The sequence below is a fragment of the Cervus canadensis genome, chromosome 1 (assembly GCF_019320065.1).
Source record: "Cervus canadensis isolate Bull #8, Minnesota chromosome 1, ASM1932006v1, whole genome shotgun sequence".
Classification (NCBI taxonomy): Eukaryota; Metazoa; Chordata; class Mammalia; order Artiodactyla; family Cervidae; genus Cervus; species Cervus canadensis.
The window spans coordinates 99,835,485-99,854,326 of NC_057386.1; the positions used below are offsets into that span (position 1 = coordinate 99,835,485).

Consider the following 18,842-nt stretch of genomic DNA (forward strand, 5'->3'; position numbering starts at 1 on the left):
AGCTTTCCTTATGGCTCAACCCTCACATCCATACATGACTACTGGAAAAACCATAACTTTGACTATATGGACATTTGTCTGTAGAGTAATGTCTCTGATTTTTAATATGCTGTCTAGGTTGGTCATAGATTTTCTTTCAAGGAGGAAACATCTTTTAATTTCATGGCTGCAGTAACCATCTGCGGTGATTTTGGAGCCCAAGAAAATAAAGTCCATCACTGTTTCCATTGTTTCCCCATCTATTTGCCATGAAGTGATGGGACTGGGTGCCATGATCTTCATTTCTTGAATGTTGAGTTTTAAGGCGGCTTTTTCACTCTCATCTTTCACCTTCATCAAGAAGCTCTTTAGTTCCTCTTTGCTTTCTGCCATAAGGGTGTTGTCATCTGCATATCTGAGGTTATTGATATTTCTCCCCACAATCTTGATTCCAGGTTGAGCTTCATCCAGCCCTGCATTTCACATGATGTACTCTACATATAAGTTAAATTAGCAGGGTGACAGTATACCACTTTGTCGTACTCCTTTCCTGATTTGGAACCAGTCTGTTGTTCCATGTCTGGTTCTAACTGTTGCTTCTTGACCTGCATACAGATTTCTCAAGAAGCAGGTAAGGTGGTCTGGTATTCCCATCTCTTTCAGAATTTTCCACAGTTTGTTGTGATCCACACAGTCAAAGGTTTTGGCATAGTCAATAAAGCAGAAATAGATGTTTCTCTGGAACTCTCTTGCTTTTTCAATGATCCAAGGGATGTTGGCAATTTGATCTCTGGTTCCTCTGCCTTTTCTAAATCCAGCTTGAACATCTGGAACTTCTCTGTTCATGTACTCTTGAAGCCTGGCTTGGAGAATTTTGAGCTTTAGTTTGCTAGCATGTTAGACAAGTGAAATTGTGCTGTAGTTTGAACATTTTTTTGGCATTGCCTTTCTTTGGGATTGGAATGAAAACTGACCTTTTCCAGTCCTGTGGCCACTGATGAGTTTTCGAAATTTGCTGGCATATTTAGTGCAGCACTTTCACAGCATCATCCTTTAGGATTTGAAATAGCTTAACTGGAATTCCATCACTTCCACTAGCTTTGTTCATAGTGATGCTTCCTAAGGCCCACTTGACTTCACACTCCAGGATGTCTGGCTCTAGGTGAGTGATCACACCATCGTGATCATCTGGGTCATTAAGATATTTTTGTATAGTTCTTCTGTGTATTCTTGCAATCTCTTCTTAATATCTTCTGCTTTTGTTAGGTCCATAACATTTCTGTCCTTTATTGTGCCCATCTTTGCATGAAATGTTCCCTTGGTATCTTTAATTTTCTTGAAGAGCTCTCTAGTCTTTCCCATTCTATTATTCTCCTCTATTTCTTTGCATTGATTGCTGAAGCAGGCTTTCTTATCTATCCTTGCTATTCACTTCCTCAGGGGTCAATGGTGGCTTTTACCTGATGTGAAACATACAGTGTCACTGTCAGTCTTGCAGCCACGAGGACTATTTACCAATGTTCTGTTCTCACTTTGGGGCACCTGGCAGGATTACCTTTTTTCTCTTCCATTAATAACTGTTTGTCATGAAATTTTTTTTCACAAAATTGGCAAATCTGTGAGCAGAGATGGACGGTCAGATTTTCCAGTGGAAGTTTTCTGAGCCCTTTGTCCATCATTCACCCGGTCCCTTGGCCTCCATGACTAACAGCATCTATCAGCTCGGGGTCTGGAGTGAAGACAACAGGTATAGAGCAGACAGATAGCCCCAGGGAAAACTATAGTGGTTATCTTTTAATCCACTGAGATGTAAGAGTTAAGACGACCCAACGTGGCTGCCCTAGTTGATAGGCTTGAAGAACTACAAAGGTTTGAAGTGTGTTTCCAGGTTAATTAAGAAAATATTTGAATTCAAAAACCTGATACTGATACAAATAGCTCTTTAAAATATGTAAACTAGATCTTCCTGATAAATAAATACTTCTAGAAATAATACTTTCTATGTCAATAAGTATATGACCAGATACAGGTTCTGCTGTGTGAAATTGCCCAGGTTTGACCAGCCTTTAACCTACAAATGGCAACTGTGAGTGGCTTAACCTAATAAATGTCCTGATAATATCATATTGTCTTTGTGTATCTAAGGGAAATACACATTGTGTTTTAGTGAGTTGATTGCTGAAAAGAAATGATTGCTCATGTTTAGTATTTGCTTAGAGTTTAATTTTATTGCATTAATTCCTATGTTGAGATCATGTTAAAAGTTAGGCCAAATAGCACAGTGTGATTAACAAACATTTGTCTTTTTCAGACATGATCTAATGCATTTTTTAAGATTTTGTTTTCTAACATCTTAACTATTACTTGTTTCAGGACACATTCTTGAGGGCACAGACAACGTTTATTCTGTGATAGGGACTATTATGTTTGTTTTGAAGTTTTTACCAATGAAATATAACAAATTAGCCAGTATGGCTTATTATGTTAAATTTATCCACTAAGAGAGTTTATAAAATGATTAAAATCCAGTACTGAATTATTAGAGGTGCAATATTTCCACTAGGTGACAGCACATATAAAAATTTGACTATTACTCTTGTTTTAATTATAGAAATAATATTCTATTAGGGACAATCCAAGTGCAGCATATTTAAATAACTTACAAGAGGAATACTCTTTTTCGTTTGGTTTTCTCCCACACAGTTCCTGAACTCTACCAAAATAAAGTTAAATTTGAGATTCAAATTCTACATGCTTTGAAAAAAAAAAGTGATTTTCTGGTTTAAAGAAAATAAATTCAAGAATGATTTATAAAACTTTAGAATTCCCAGATGTAGCTTCTCATAAAGTTCTTTGAATATCAAATGCTGCAGCATTTACCAAACATTTTGATGAGTTAAGTGTAAATTAATCAGTAACATGAGCATTAAATTTCTCCAGAAGTACACAAGAGCTTGAAAAATTAGGGGCAAGAGTGCCTTGGCAGAATTCATTTGGGTTTTGTCAAATCCAAAGAGTTTCAAAACTGTTTTGAAGTTTTTCTGAAACTGAAACTTGCTATTTTTGATCATCTTTTGTGACACATCCAAACTGAACCGTGTTTCCAAGTTCTACTGGTGATAAACAAATAGAAGGTGGTTGGGACGAGGACCACAAATTCACTTTCATAAATCATTTTTTATAGAATTAAGAGATTCATCATGCCATTTTCACACAAATGTCAGTGTAACTACAAAAATTAAAACTGGAAGAAGGTGGTCAAAATGCATAAATTTTCAATTAAGGATAAATAAGTCCTAGGGAGGTAATATGCAACATGGAGACTAGTGTTAACACTGATGTATGCAATATAAGAAAGTTGTTAAGAGAGATCTAAGAATTCTCATAACAAGGAAATTTTCTTCTTCTTTTTTTCCTTTTAGGGTATCTATATGAAAAGATAGATGCTAACTAATCTTTTATGCAGCATTAGTCAACAAATGTCTGTCTAGTCAAGGCTATGGTTTTTCCAGTGGTCATGTATGGATGGGGGAGTTGGACTATAAAGAAAGTTGAGGCTGATTCATATCAATGTATGGCAAAAACCACTACAATATTGTAAAGTAATTAGCCTCCAACTAATAAAAATAAATGGAAAAAAAATAGAGAAAGCTGAGTGTAGAAGAATTGATGCTTTTGAACTGTGGTGCTGGAGAAGACTCTTGAAAGTCACTTAGACTGCAAGAAGATCCAACCAGTCCACCCTAAAGGAGATCAGTCCTGGGTGTTCATTGGAAGGACTGATGTTGAAGCTGAAACTCCAATACTTTGGCCACATGATGTGGAGAGCTGCCTCATTGGAAAGACCCTGATGCTGGGAAAGATTGAAGGCAGGAGGAGAAAGTGATGACAGAGGATGAGATGGTTGGATGGCATCATCAACTCAATGGACATGGGTTTGGGTGGACTTCAGGAGTTGGTGATAGACAAGGAGGCCTGGTGTGCTGCAGTTCATGGGGTCACAAAGAGTCGGACACAACTGAGGGACTGAACTGAACTGAACTGAATCAATTCACAACAGTTGTAACTCAAATCACTAAGCTATACACCTTAAATTTATTCAGTGATGTATGTCAATTATATCTCAATAAAACTGGAAAATATGAATAAACATTAATTTCAAGAAATTACAAAAATAACAGAAAACAAATAACCTGATTCCACAGGTTCTCAAGTTTCTCAACAAAATAGGTTGTGTGCCCAGTAGGGTACAACCCAACATCTCAATCCTTTAAATCTATCACCACCTTCATTTCATGCTTCACTCTGATCACATAATAGTATTTGGTATTTATTATGGAAAAAAAAGCTGCATAAAGATATAACATCATTGAGAGAAATGTATCATGATATAACATTGAAACTGTGAACCTCATTCATCTAGTAGTTCAGATGGTACCCCATAAATGAGTATTTCTATGTTCCTTTTGGAAAGTTAAAATATTCCATGGTGCCTCTAAGAGCTCCCTATGGCAGGTAGTGCCCAGAGTGCCAGTTAGAGAACTGTGGATTTTATCCTTTTTGTTAAGTTATCTTACAATTTTAGGATTTTAAGTAGCAATTTTCACCCAAGCAAGTATTGCCAACAGTAGAGTTGGACACGACTGAGAGACTATGCACAACACAACAATACTATTTTATATTTTATATTTACAAACATATTTACAAAGAAAATATTTTCTGGAAGAGTTTGAGTAGGATAGGTGTTAGTCCTTCTCTAAGTTTTTTAGTAGAATTCAGCTGTGAAGCTGTCTGGTCCTCGGTTTTTGTTTGTTGGAAGATTTCTGACTACAGTTTCAATTACCGTGCTCGAGATGGGTCTGTTAAGATTTTCTACTTCTTCCTGGTTCTATTTTGGAAAGTTGTACTGTTCTAAGAATTTTTCCATTTCTTCAAAGTTCTCCATTTTATTTGCATATAGTTGCTGATAATAGTCTCTTATGATCCTTTGTATTTCTGTGTTGTCTGTTGTGATCTCTCCATTTTCATTTCTAATTTTGTTGATTTGATTTTTCTCCCTTTGTTTCTTGATGAATCTGGCTAATAGCTTGTCAATTTTATTTATCTTCTCAAAGAACCAGCTTTGGGTTTTATTGATTTTTGCTATGGTTTCTTTTCTTTCTTTTGCATTTATTTCTGCCCTAACTTTTGAGATTTCTTTCCTTCTACTAACCACAAACTCATTCTATGAGCCCACCATCACCCTAATACCAAAACCTGACAAATATGTTACAAAATGAAAACTACAGGCCAATATCACTGATGATCATATATGCAAAAATCCTAAACAAAATTCTAGCAAACAGAATCCAACAACATATTAAAAAGATCATACATCATGACCAAGTGGGCTTTATCCCAGGGATGCAAGGATTCATCAATATCTGCAAATCAATCAATGTAATACACCACATTAACAAGTTGAAAAATAAAAACCATATGATTATCTCAATAGATGTAGAGAACGCCTTTGACAAAATTCAACATCCATTTATGATAAAATTCCTCCAGAAAGCAGGAATAGAAGGAACATACTTCAACATAATAAAAGCTATATATGACAAACCCTCAGCAAACATTATCCTCAATGGTGAAATATTGAAAGCATTTCCCCTAAAGTCAGGAACAAGACAAGGGTGCCCACTCTCACCACTACTATTCAACATAGTTTTGGAAGTTTTGGCCACAGAAATCAGAGCAGAAAAAGAAATCAAAGGAATCCATATTGGAAAAGAAGAAGTAAAACTCTCACTGTTTGCAGATGACATGATCCTCTACATAGAAAATCCTAAAGACTTCACCAAAAAATTACTAGAGCTAATCAATGAATATAGTAAAGTTGCAGGATATAAAATTAACACACAGAAATCCCTTGCATTCCTATACACTAACAATGAGAAGACAGAAAGAGAAATTAAGGAAACAATTCCATTCACCATTGCAACGAAAAAAATAAAATACTTAGGGATATATCCACCTAAAGAAACAAAAGACCTATATATAGAAAACTATGAAATACTGTTGAAAGAAATCAAAGAGGACACAAATAGATGGAGAAATATACCGTGTTCATGGATTGGAAGAATCAATGTAGTGAAAATGAGTATAATACCCAAAGCAATCTATAGATTCAACACAATCACCAACAAGCTACCAACGGTATTTTTCACAGAACTAGAACAGATAATTTCACAATTTGTATGGAAATACAAAAAAACCTCAAATAGCCAAAGCAATCTTGAGAAAGAAGAGTGAAACTGGAGGAATCAACCTGCCTGACTTCAGTCTCTACTACAAAGCCACAGTCATCAAGATAGTATGGTACTGGCACAAACACAAAAATATAGATCAATGGAACAAAATAGAGTGCCCAGAGATAAATCCACGCACCTATGGACACCTTATCTTTGACAAAGGAGGCAAGAATATACAATGGAGAAAAGACAATCTCGTTAACAAGTGGTGCTGGGAAAGCTGGTCAACCACTTGTAAAAGAATGAAACTAGAACACTTTCTAACACCATACACAAAAATAAACTCAAAATGGATTAAAGATCTAAATGTAAGACCATAAACTATTAAACTCCTAGAGGAAAACATAGGCAAAACACTCTCTGACATAAACCACAGCAGGATCCTCTATGACCCACCTCCCAGAATATTGGAAATAAAAGCAAAAATAAAATAAATGGGACTTAATTAAAATTAAAAGCTTCTGCACAACAAAGGAAACTATAAGCAAGGTGAAAAGACAGCCTTCAGAATGAGAGAAAATAATAGCAAACGAAGTAATGGACAAAGAATTAATCTCAAAAATATACAAGCAACTCCTGAAGCTCAATTCCAGAAAAATAAATGACCCAATCAGAAAATGGGCCAAAGAACTAAACAGACATTTCTCCAAAGAAGACATACAGATGGCTAACAAACACATGAAAAGATGCTCAGCATCACTCATTATCAGAGAAATGCAAATCAAAACCACAATGAGGTACCATTACACGCCTGTCAGAATGGCTGCTATCCAAAAGTCTACAAGCAATAAATGCTGGAGAGGGTGTGGAGAAAAGGGAACCCTCTTACACTGTTGGTGGGAATGCAAACTAGTACAGCCACTATGGAGAACAGTGTGGAGATTCCTTAAAAAACTGGAAATAGAACTGCCATATGTCCCAGCATTCCCACTGCTGAGCATACACACTGAGGAAACCAGAACTGAAAGAGACAAGTGTACCCAAATGTTCATCGTGGCACTGTTTATAATTGCCAGGACATGGAAACAACCTAGATGTCCATCAGCAGATGAATGGATAAGAAAGTTGTGGTACATATACACAATGGAATGTTATTCAGCCATTAAATAGAATGCATTTGAATCAGTTCTAATGAGGCGGACGAAACTGGAGCCTATTATACAGAGTGAAGTAAGCCAGAAAAGAAAACACCAATACAGTATACTAACGCATATATATGGAATTTAGAAAGATGGTAATGATAACTCTGTATGTGAGATAGCAAAAGAGACACAGATGTATTGAACAGTCTTTTGGACTCTGTGGGAGAGGGCGAGGGCGGGATGATATGGGAGAATGGCATTGAAACATGTAAATTATCATATGTGAAACAAATCACCAGTCCAGATTTGATGCATGAGACAGGTACTCAGGGCTGGCGCACTGGGATGACTGAGAGGGATGGGATGGGGAGGGAGGTGGGAGGGCGGTTCAGGATGGGGAACACATGTACACCCATGGAGGATTCAAGTCAATGTATGGCAAAACCAATACAGTATTGTAAAGTAAAATTAATTAATTAATTTTTTTAAAAATAAAATATTTTACTATATATTTTTTATTTACAAATAGTTTTAATGAATTAAGAAGATAATACAGTATTTTGAGCTTATGCTTTTCATAACAAGCATAATTTACTTTGAAGGAATGTTAACTAGCATTTAACAAAATACAGGGGGGGAATTCTTAGGCTGAAAATATAGGAATATCTCTGTTGGAGAGAAACATCATGATACGACTTTTCAAGGAAAAGTTAATTTAGCATTATTTCATTAATCTGAAAAAAATTTCCATTATGGTATAGAACACAGTCTATTAAGGAAAAATTTTATAAATTAATAAAACATTTATAAACAAATAAAATATTTATTTTAAACAAAGAAAATATTTATAATAAAAACATTTATTAAAATATTTACAAATAAAAATTGTTTATAAATAAATTAAAATGTAGAAATAAATATATTTATTTATAAATAAATTTAAAATGTATAAATAAATGAAAACATTTTTCATCTCATTCTACACACATTATATCTAAAAATAAATAAACTTATTTTACTGTGAAAAGAGTCTGCAAAGGAGACTCTCTGAGAAACTTTAAGTGTAGGCAAAGGTTTGTTTTTAAAATACTGTGATCATGAATTTTTTCAGACTAGGAAAATATACCTATCTATTTAGTCAGAATTCAAATATTTTCCCTAAAAACTTTAGTCAATGGAAGTCATGTGCATATGTTGATAATCAGGAAATACTCACAAGGCTGAAGAGAGTCCATGTAAGTATTGCAGAATGTACAGTATAGCTATCTACCCAGTGGGTATAAAGTTCATGGAAAACCTACCATGGCTGACACAGTCCCAAATGCCCAGGGTATAGCAGTGAGCAAAGCACTTAGGATGATTTTTTCATAGAGTCATTGTTTTAATGAAGGAAACACACAATAAATGCAATGAGTAAGGATCATATCTAGAATCTTAGCAATAAGATTACTAAGCTAAGAAGAAAAAGTACATTAGTGGAAAGTGATAGGAAATGTTGAGGAGGATTGAAAATTTAGAAACTGTACACAAAAGGTCTTAGTGAGGATGTGAAGGAATAAACAAATGTTAAACAGCAAACCCTGGGGAATTCTAGAGTTAGAGCATTTTGGGAAGAAGTAAACCCAAGAGCAAAGATGTTTATTGAGAATGTTGAGGCAGAGGTCAGGATCCTGAAACAGAATGAATGAGAGGCAGAGCAGTAAGAAAACTCAGCAAGGTTCCAAGGGGGAAAGTGGGGACCCACGTTTTTTCTTCCACGAGAGCCCCTGCTCTGATGTGACAGGGATTCTAGCAGCACTGCTTTGCTGCAGGAGCAGGACACCAAAGAGGCTAACCACAGAGTAAGACAAGCGATGAGGGTGCCTTGGACTAGGATTGCAGCCATGGAATTTGTCAGAAGTGGTGATATTCTAGATATACTTTGACAGTATATTTGTGTCATCTGATATGGCCACATGTAATCATTTAAACTTGAATTTCAGTTACTAAAGATGAAATAAAACTAAAAATTCAGTTAGCCCCAGGAGACTGGATGCCATGTTGGACAAATATAGATTATTTTCATCAATATAGAAAGTTCTATCAGACAGCACTTGCTGAACTGACTGTTATAAATTGGAAGTAAGATACGAGAGAAAGAAAGTAGTCAAGGATGATGTTGGCCTGAGGAACTGGAAACACTGAGTACACAGATGGAAAAGCAGATTAGGAAGAAACACCAGGGGTTCAGTTTGGGAGATGGTCCATTTGAGATGCTTATGAGGCACCAGATAATGAGCTCAAGTTTGAGTCCAGCATGAAGGGTGAGGTCTAGGCTGGGTGGTTACAGAGGGTCACTGAGCCAGGCACCCTTAAGGACACTTGCATAGAACATCCAGTTTCACAACCACCTTATGAGCTCCCTGCTAACATCCCCACTTTATAGATGAAGAAAGTGAGGCACTGAGGAAGATTCTATATCTTGTAAGGATGAGAATCTGACTCTGAGGAGCTTTCCCCTCTGCTACACACAGGAGGCTGACTGTAGAAAAGAGCAAATGAACCCAGGAAGTGATGTGAGATGGAGAAACGGAGAAAAGAGAGATTTTGATTCTTTGAGCATTCCTCTCGCTTATGGGAGCTAATCCAAGGGTCAGTCCTACTCAAACCTAAGAGACAATAAAGCCCCTTCTTGTTAAAGAATTGCAACCTGAAAATGTGTGAATAACACAGTCTATGAGTATCTTGTTTCACACATTATATACTGTAGCTTCCTAAGAGAATGTAGTAGATTTGCTAATCTGAAAGGAATCTTAGCATTGTAATTTATGAATTATATCATTTTATTTGATCTATGAGAAATAATTTTAAAACAAAACCTGTTCTTTCTCCTAGTTTATACTAAATATAAACTTTAAAATATTTCTCCAATGAAATTCTTACCTCTTTTCTCCTGGACTACTACTTATAATGGATTATTATCAAAATAGCTTTGTCTTTTTTTACATAAATTTACTGAATTGGAACTTACATTTATAAAAGTGCACAAACTATAAGTTGCAGTTGGCAAAGGGGACTTACCTATAAGTTTACAGTTTCATAGGGTGAACACAGCCATGCATTCAGTACTCCCAGCTCAAAAACCTCAAAATCTCCTGTCATACACATAACACAATCACTAACCCTAGGCCCCCAGGATTACTGTTATCCTGACATCCTGAGATATGGACTTCCCTCATAGCTCAGTTGGTAAAGAATTCACCAGTAATGCAGGACACCCCAGTTCGATTCCTGGATCAGGAAGATCCACAGGAGAAGGGATAGGCTTCCTGCTCCAGTGTTCTTGGGCTTCCCTTATGGCTCAGCTGGTAAAGAATCCACCTACAATGTGGGAGACCTGCGTTTAATTCCTGGCTTAGGAAGATCCCCCAGAGATGGGAAAGGCTACCTACTCCAGTATTCTGGCCTGGAGAATTCCATGGACTGTACAGTCCTTGTGGTCACAAAGAGTTGGACACGACTGAGCAACTGACACAACTAACATCAGACATTAGTACTTTCTCTTGACTGTGTTTAAATTCCTTGTAATAAGAATCATATGGTACACAGTTTTTGTGTCTGGCTTCTTTGTGTTTTTTTTTTTTTTTTAATTTTATTTTATTTTATTTTTATTTTTTTTTTTATTAGTTGGAGGCTAATTACTTCACAACATTTCAGTGGGTTTTGTCATACATTGATATGAATCAGCCATAGATTTACATGTATTCCCCATCCCGATCCCCCCTCCCACCTCCCTCTCCACCCGATTCCTCTGGGTCTTCCCAGTGCACCAGGCCCGAGCACTTGTCTCATGCATCCCACCTGGGCTGGTGATCTGTTTCACCATAGATAGTATACATGCTGTTCTTTTGAAATATCCCACCCTCACATTCTCCCACAGAGTTCAAAAGTCTGTTCTGTATTTCTGTGTCTCTTTTTCTGTTTTGCATATAGGGTTATCGTTACCATCTTTCTAAATTCCATATATATGTGTTAGTATGCTGTAATGTTCTTTATCTTTCTGGCTTACTTCACTCTGTATAAGGGGCTCCAGTTTCATCCATCTCATTAGGACTGATTCAAATGAATTCTTTTTAATGGCTGTGTAATATTCCATGGTGTATATGTACCACAGCTTCCTTATCCATTCATCTGCTGATGGGCATCTAGGTTGCTTCCATGTCCTGGCTATTATAAACAGTGCTGCGATGAACATTGGGGTGCACGTGTCTCTTTCAGATCTGGTTTCCTCAGTGTGTATGCCCAGCAGTGGGATTGCTGGGTCATATGGCAGTTCTATTTCCAGTTTTTTAAGAAATCTCCACACTGTTCTCCACAGTGGCTGTACTAGTTTGCATTCCCACCAACAGTGTTAGAGGGTTCCCTTTTCTCCACACCCTCTCCAGCATTTATTGCTTGTAGACTTTTGGATAGCAGCCATCCTGACTGGCGTGTAATGGTACCTCATTGTGGTTTTGATTTGCATTTCTCTGATAATGAGTGATGTTGAGCATCTTTTCATGTGTTTGTTAGCCATCTGTATGTCTTCTTTGGAGAAATGTCTGTTTAGTTCTTTGGCCCATTTTTTGATTGGGTCATTTATTTTTCTGGAATTGAGCTTCAGGAGTTGCTTGTATATTTTTGAGATTAATCCTTTGTCTGTTTCTTCATTTGCTATTATTTTCTCTGTGTCTGGCTTCTTTTACTCAACATGCTGCTGTGTATAATTGTACTTTGTGAATTATTTTCTCAAATGTTCCATTGTTTAAATATGCTGCAATTTATTTATTTATTCAACCAGTGGTGGACATTTGATTCCAGTTTGGAGCTATTGTGAATAGTGCTATGTGCATTTTGTACATGTGTTTCAGGAACATATTCATGCTTCTTTGCTAGTACTATGCCTAGGAATAATGTGGCCAGGGTATAGTTAGACATTTCAGTTCAATTCAGTTCAGTTGCTCAGTAGTGTCCAACTCTTTGCGACTGCAATGGACTGCAGCACGCCAGGCCTGCTTGTTCATCACCAATTCCTGGAGTTTACTCAAGCTCACATCCATTGAGTCGGGGATGCCATCCAACCATCAAATCCTCTCTTGTTCCCTTCTCCCCCTGCCGTCAATCTTTCCCAGCACCAGGTTCTCTTCAAATGAGTCAATTCTCTGCATCAGGTGGCCAAAGTATTGGAGTTTCAGCTTCAGCATTAGTCCTTCCAATGAATATTCAGCACTGATAATTGATAGGATGGACTGGTTGGATCTCCTTGCAGTCCAAGAGACTCTCAAGAGTCTTCTTCAATGACACAGTTCAAAAGGATAAATTTTTTTGCACTCAGCTTTGTTTATAGTCCAACTCCCACATCCATACATGACTACTGGAAAAAACATAGCCTTGACAACATGAACTTTTGCTGGCAAAACCATGTCTCTGCTTTTTAATATATGCTGTCTAGGTTGGTCATATCTTTTCTCCCAAGGAGCAAGCATCTTTTAATTTCATGGCTGCAGTCACCACCTGCAGTGATTTTGGAGCCACAACAAATAAAGTATGTCACTGTTTCCCCATCTTTTTGCCATGAAGTGATGGGAACAGATGCCATGATCTTAGTTTTCTGAACATTGAATTCTAAGCCAACTTTTTCCACTCTCCTCTTTTACTTTCATCAAGAGGCTCTTTAGTTCTTCTTCACTTTCTGCCATGAGGGTGGTGTCATCTGCATATCTGAGTTTATTGATATTTCTCCCAGCAATCTTGATTCCAGCTTGTGCATCATCCAGCCCAACATTTATCATGATGTAGTCTGTATATACATTAAATAAGCAGGGTGACAATATGCAGTCTTGACACACTCATTTTCCTATTCGGAAACAGTCTGCTGTTCCATGTCCAGTTATAATTGTTGCTTCCTGACCTGCATACAGATTTCTCAAGCGGTAAGACAGGCGGTCTGGTATTCTCATCTCTTTAAGAATTTTCCACAGTTTTTGTGACCTACACAGTTAAAGACTTTGGCATAGTTAATAAAACAGAAGTAGATGTTTTTCTGGAACTCTCTTGCTTTTTTGATGATCCAACAGGTGTTGGTAATTTGATTTCTGGTTCCTCTGTCTTTTATAAAACTAACTTGAACATCTGGAAATTCACAGTTCACATACTGTTGAAGCCTCACTTGGAGAATATTCAGCACTACTTTGCTAGCATGTGAGATGAGTGCAATTGTGCAGTAGTTTGAGCATTCTTTGGCATTGTCTTTCTTAGGGATTGGAATGAAAACTGACATTTTGCAGTCCTGTGGCCACTGCTGAGTTTCCCAAATGTGTTGGCATATTGAGTGCAACATTTTAACACAATCATCTTTTAGGATTTGAAATAGCTTAGTTGGAATTCCATCACCTCCACTAGCTTTGTTTGTAGTGATGCTTTCTAAGGCCCACTTGACTTCACATTCCAGGATGTCTGGCTCTAGGTGAGTGATCACACCATCATGATTGTCTGGGTTGTGAAGATCTTTTTTGTAGAGTTCTGTGTATTCTTGCCACCTCTTCTTTATATCTTCTGCTTCTGTTAGGTTCATATCATTTCTGCCCTTTATTATTCCCATCTTTGTATGAAATGTTCCCTTCATATCTCTAATTTTCTTGAAGAGATCTCTAGTCTTTCCCATTCTATTGTTTTCCTCTATTTCTTTGCACTGATCACTGAGGAAGGCTTTCTTGTCTCTCCTTGCTATTCTTTGGAACTCTGCATTCAAATGGGTATAGCTTTCCTTTTCTCCTTTGCTTTTCACTTCTCTTCTTTTCACAGCTATTTGAAAGGCCTCCTCAGGCAGCCATTTTGCTTTTTGCATTTCTTTTTCTTGGGGATGGCCTTGATCCCTGTCTCCTGTACAATGTCACAAACTTCTGTCCATAGTTCTTCAGGCACTGTATCTATCACATCTAATCCCTTGAATCTATTTCTCACTTCCCCTGCATAATTGTAAGGGATTTGATTTAGGTCATACCTGAATGGTCTAGTGGTTTTCCCTACTTTCTTCAATTTAAGTCTGAATTTGGCAATAAAAAGTTCATGATCTGAGCCACAGTCAGCTCCCATTCTTGTTTTTGCTGACCATGTAGAGCTTCTCCATCTTTGGCTGCAAAGAATATAATCAATCTGATTTCAGTGTTGACCATCTGATGATGTCCATGTGTAGAGTCTTCTCTTGTGTTGTTGGAAGGGGATGTTTGCTATGACCAATGAGTTCCTTTGACAACACTCTGTTCACCTTTGCCCTGCTTCATTCTGTACTCCAAGGCCAAATTTACCTGTTACTCCAGGTACTCTAGATAGTTAGACCCTTAGAGACTTAAAAAGATACTGTTAGCTTCCAACATTATTAGTGCTAATATACTTTTAAAACATGATAAAATATGAATAAAATTTAATAATCCTCAAACTATTTCCATCCAGTAAATTATTTGATGTTACCTACTTTTCTATTTTATGAGAAATATAACTCTTACCCAAGTATGATAGCAAACTAAGTAGCTTAATCATAAAGTTTTATATTAAAGCTTCAAATAACAGTGTATAAACATAGAAATCTGTTGTTTTCTCATTGTCCTTAAGGGCTTGTTAATAACATTTTACTGAGGATCAAATAGTATAGTAGATGTGAACGAAACCTCCTAGGTGTAGTTCTTATGTATATTTGTTACACACAATTCTTGTTCTGTAGTCTCGTGAAGCTAAATATACAAGGTATCTGCTCCCTACCCCTTTCCATGTACTCAATCTACCCTAGTGGGATAGGAAAAGGTGAAAATTGAAAACAATTACGAATTACTGGTCCATAGCAATTCTGAAATCCAGCTTGATAACTGTTGCAAGTTTCCTTGTTCAGTTCCTAGAGTCAGGGAATAATTCTAATTGGCTCTCTGCATCTTCCTCTGGGCTCTTTGTGTTGCCCTCTCAGTCATTCTTTTTTCATGAAAGGTGATATTTGTTTTCAACTGAGTAAGTGTCTCATGATATTTATTACCAGTGGAGTTGTGGAGGCAGAGTGAAATCCAACAGTCTCTTTTCCCTCTGATTTGCCAGTCTATGAACCTCCTGTGAATGTCATTAGAGTCACTCCACTAAACAAAAACATGACCATAAACCTCTCAGACATAAACTCTTAGGCTTCACTTAAAAACTTTTGAGTGACTGACTACTCCTCCGAGGCAGTACCATTGATCTTTCTGAAGGTTGACCCATGTGATAATAACACTCAGATACATCTGCAGACCATGGCGTTCTAGCAATGCCATGGAACTTATCTTTCTCAAAGATATTTCTTGAGGTTAGCATCATTTGTCAGTTGGAGAGGCTAAAAACTTTGAAAACCATTAAATTCTGGCTCCTTCTCTCAATGTCTGCTCTCCTTTTTATTTTGCTCTCATTTTGCATTTTAGTAGGAAAGAAAGAGGAGGCAGGAGAAGTGAGGCAGCATTAAGAAAGTTGGTTGGAAATTTTCATAGCTATTATATGGTCCCTTAGACACTTTTTCTACATTGCCAGTTCCTACAGGTGATAGAGTTGCTAAACTTTCTGCTGTTCTGTATAAGGATTCTTTCCAAGAACATATTATTCATTTTTTTTTCTTTTATTTGAGCTGTAATTGACCATGTCTTCATAGCCCAAGTTTATACTTTTCTTTGAGGGTAATTTAGGCTTTTTTAAATTAGTTTCACAAAATCATTATCACTTATAATTTTGCAATTTCTGTAGATCAGAATCTGGTCACAGATTGGTTGGCCTTCTCTGATGCTAGGTCTCTCAGAAAGCTGTTATTGAGGTGCCAGGCAGGGTTGCAGTCATCTCAAGGATCAACCTGGAGAGGAACCAACCACCCACGTGGCTGGAAAGAGAAAAGGAAGATGATGTGGTCAAAATTCCTTGAGAACGTTCAAATCACAGACCTTCTGGCAATCACACTAATAGCATATTCTGACTCTGTGGATTGCTTTAGTGGGTATGCCTGGTCTGTTTAGGTTTGTATAAAATAAATGAAGCCTGAATCTATGAATGCATATGTATAGCTCCTAGGAAAATGTCACATAGGCTACAGAACTATCAGAGAATGAAATATAAATATTTTAAAATTGTAACTACTCTGTTTTTAACAAGCATACATTGCTTAGAGCTTTCGCGTGTTAGTCTGTGCCAGAGACGGCTGTAATAGGGAATAAAGAAAGGTCGGGAAACAGCACTGCTATCTTCCTGCTTCTCTTGTGCATCATGATTATTTGTACTCTTTACTAAATAATTACTAAGATCTCTGATGTTTTTAAATGGTGATTTGATAATCCAGTTCATCTCAGAAACAATCTAAAGAAAAATAAAATATGTATAGTGATGTAATGAATTAAAACTGCCCAGTAATAATCTAATTAAAGGCGTTCTTGGGAACAAGATATTAAAGCTACTTTTCAACATTTTCCATGGAGGTTTTCAATGTGTGCATGTGTGTTCTTTAAAAATATGTAGAGTATTTGATACAGAAAACAGAAATTTCTGTTTTTTGCATTTAAAGGCAAGTTAAAAAATTGAGAGAAAATGTTTTGTATACAAAGGCAATCCTTAAAACCTATGAAATTTTAAAATGATAATGTCCCAGATAGAAAATTGAGAGAGGAAAAAAAGAAACAGCAAATATGATCAAAAACTGAAATGGAAAAAGAAAAACAATAGGTCAAAACACAAGTTTAAGTATACTAAACTTAATACACTAAAAAAAAGCATACTATTTTTACCTATCAAAATACCAAAGACTTTTTCCCAACAGATAATGTCCAGTATTTTCTGGGATAAAAATTCGTGTATTTTATATCTATAGGGAAATTTTGTGTTATAAACTTTTAAAATACTTCTGTGTCTTGAATAGATATTTTCAATTCTGTGGATTGAGAATGATATTTTGAAATGTAGACAGATACATGTAGAACAATGTTAACAATACATAATATAAAATATAACTGTCCAAAACTAAGAGAATGTTTTCATAAATTATTACACAGACATGGAGTCCAAAGGATCTAATAATTTAAAATTATATTATAGAATAACCATAATAATTATTATTTATTAATGATAACTAATAGTCATGTGTGTTTCTTAAGTGTTGGATGCTATTTCCATACACATATTGATGTAATTGTCTGTGTGTATAAAAGGTCAACTGTGTAAATAGTAGTTATTTCTAGACTACTGACTATGGCCCACTTTCATCTCTTTCACAATTTTTTGTGTTTTAAAGCTTTTTTGAGGTAAGTTTTTAAAATTTAATAATCACAAAACTAAATGGAACTAAAGTGCATTCCATTTCACAGTGATTAAGCAATTGTTTCAAGGATTTTAAATCAATCTCTAGATTATATGTTTTCTATATTCCTTACTCCTTGCCTTCAAGTTGAATGTCATGAGTTTAGAAGAAAAAAATATATATGTACTTGCTACGTAGGTATTTGAAAAGCATGCATTGTTTTTTGGAACACATCTGGATACTCCAGTAATAGTTTACTGGTAATGATAGGATGGTATTCCATGAACACAAGGATTTATCCTTCACACTGTGCCAAGGTCAGTGCTGGTGCTGTGAACACAAGGCTGGATAAATGAGTGCTCCCAGGAAGAAAGAGAAGCTCATCACTCACCTTCTAAGCTACTCTCTCCAAGTTCATTGCTCCCAGGCAGGAAACAGAACAAATGTCCATATTTATTTAGCCTCCAAAGAAAGAGATCAAACTTCATGCTCCTTACAAAACTTTCTTGCAAACCACTCTTAAGGAAAAGCAAACAAGCTAACAAAAAAGCTAAGAAGTATAAACAAAAGAAAATTGTCTCTGGCTATAATTTTAACTAAGTTCTGATATGCTAATCATATTATAATAAAATGTCTATTTATCTTATGCCATTAACTCCAAAGCTTACTCATTAAGTGAGGAACATCTTTCATCCATTTTCACTCTACACCAGTGTTAGGCAAAGATGATTTAGGTCTCACTTCAGAGAAATAAGCTTCTAGACCAATAAACCTGAAGAGACTAGGTCCTGCCCTCAGAAAGGTTAAATCTGGCCAGGTTTTAATAAAAGGGAAAACAGCCCTTCCAGTATTAGTGGCAAAGTTACCTTTGCTCATGGTGGTTGGACTAGATGACTTTGAAAAGACTCTTATCTTTATCCTTCTGGGAGCCTAAGATTTGATGACTCTTCACCTTCCATCTAACCCCATTTGGGAGTATTTGCAGGACTAGGATCTATATTGCTCAGCAGTGACAACAGTACCTTTTAAAAAATAATGAAACAATGTCCAAAACCAAGTGATCACTCAGCATTTCTTCTAATAATGAATTTATCTTCTTTAATATAAAACATTTGGTAGTTTTAAGTACAGCACAGGATCATGTGATTACATTAGGGTTTTTTTAGGTCATGGTCAGAACAA

At 36.3% G+C, this 18,842-nt stretch overlaps 1 long non-coding RNA gene across 1 annotated transcript; it reads right to left on the reverse strand.

Annotated features, from left to right (window-relative positions):
* Positions 1 to 767: 767 nt before the first annotated feature.
* Positions 768 to 13,622, reverse strand: LOC122419750. Its single transcript, XR_006262996.1, has 3 exons — positions 13,560 to 13,622; positions 11,339 to 11,341; positions 768 to 858 (listed from the first exon to the last, which is right to left on the reverse strand). It is a non-coding gene; the product is annotated as an uncharacterized LOC122419750 (long non-coding RNA).
* Positions 13,623 to 18,842: the final 5,220 nt, after the last annotated feature.